This window comes from Aplysia californica, unplaced genomic scaffold (assembly GCF_000002075.1).
Source record: "Aplysia californica isolate F4 #8 unplaced genomic scaffold, AplCal3.0 scaffold00912, whole genome shotgun sequence".
NCBI classification, from domain to species: Eukaryota; Metazoa; Mollusca; class Gastropoda; order Aplysiida; family Aplysiidae; genus Aplysia; species Aplysia californica.
Window position 1 is genome coordinate 14,284 of NW_004798182.1, and position 1,892 is coordinate 16,175.

Below are 1,892 nucleotides of genomic sequence, written 5' to 3' on the forward strand. Positions count from 1 at the left end.
ACACTCTATGTGCCCGCGGGTTTTTAGGGAGGGGGGGGGGTGTAGGGCAATCGGATGATTCAAATAAAAGATAAAAAGAAATTCCTTCTTTTCGCTTCACCATACAACTGGAGACAGCCATCCCCAATCTCCCACTCCACACATCACGCACAACAGCAATGTGATCTATAGTTCTCAAACCGAAAGCGACAGGCTTACGAAAAAACAATACACACAGCGTCTTCCCACTTTTGTAGTTAGCCTTTTGACCTACATGAAGCAAAATGAAAAGTGAGTGAAACAAAAAGAAAAACGAGACAAGACGAAACGAAATGAAAAGGGGATTCAGAGCACGACGTCTATCCAGACACAATGTAGACACGAGGGTCAATGATTGCTAATGCTCTTGTCGGGGATCGTGGTCACGACCTATTTCGCTGCTTTTTGACGAAGACATGGGTCAAAACTCGACCTAAGTACGAATGCGCGCATGCCCGTTTGTGTTAAATTAAATGGTCGGCATCAATAGGTCACTAGAAAACAAATTAGTCTTATGTTGTTGAGTTTACCTCTTTGGATCTCGCTTTCTGTTCATTCAACGACGCTCTAGGACGTAATTATTGTTTCAGGGCACTGAAAAAGAGAAACATGACTTTATTATTCTATTATAATTTTCAATTCTGTCTCCTTTATCCAAAACTCAAAAATGCAGGTAACAATTCACTTTAAAAAAAGCTACCTAATGTGACTAAAAATCCACAGCCAACACAAAAGCATCTTGGAAAAATGAGACAAAATGAAAGCCTGTTTCCCTGATCCCCATCTAACTGCACTTCGACAGCCTCCCAATCTTGGCAACCTCATCATTCGCACTAGAGCAGTCCTCACCTCCGATAAACCCATGTTCCCCGCCTCAAAATGATCCTTGTCAAAAACCTAGATGCAAAACATGTGCTTATATGAAAGTGACTAACTTTGTAGAAGGCCCCCACCTTAAAAGAAAACGCGATGACGAAGACGATGACTATGGTGATGATGATGATGATGATGATGATGATGATGATGTGACAATTTTGTCATCCAACGTACAGTTTTGTTTTGTTTGTTTTAGTAGAGCTTTTACGGCGCTCTCAACTGGATAAACATATAGTTTGACAATATATGAATTACATTTGCCGACGTTTGGGAGATTTTTGTTGTGACAGTAAACAACCGCCGAGTGATGCCGCGAACCAGCTGAACTCTGATCTGGGGCGCCGTATGTTTGGAGTTAATTAAGAAACACGAGTTTGCCAATTATTTTGTCTCTGTCAATGTTATCATCATTACCTTTCTCCCCCTGGATCTGGGTATAGGCCACGAACAAACACTATGTCTCTATGTGTTTAAAAAAAAGACCGTACACCTTGATTCGTCATAATATGTTCAGGAGACCCCCCTCCCGAAAAAAAGAATAAAAAACCAACAAAACACCAACAAAAACCCCCAAACAACAACAACAGCAACACCCCCCCCCCTCACAAAAAGACAGGTTTTGACCTATAATTTGACATTTTGCAAATAGGTTTGAAATTTTCTTGAAAATAGTTGGTTTGCGACAGTTTTAGTGGCTATATGTGTGATCTGCAGCAAACAATACGCAGTTTGACACCCCAAAGCAGTGCATCTTTGTGCGGGAGTACGTCTCCGAATAGATCCTGGGTGCTCGCCGCAGACATCTCCGAATATCTTCTGCTGCTGTTCATCGGTCTAAAATTCAGTTTTTCAGGTTCGCTCAGTCCGGAGTTTTGGTTATATTTTTTTCTTATTTAAATTTTCCATCTCCTCTCATTTCTAAAGCCAAATTAAAAAACGAAAACAGTCGCCCCTTCCATCTGAAAAGAGGCTTTTTGTCAGCAGAACCATTTTAAAAA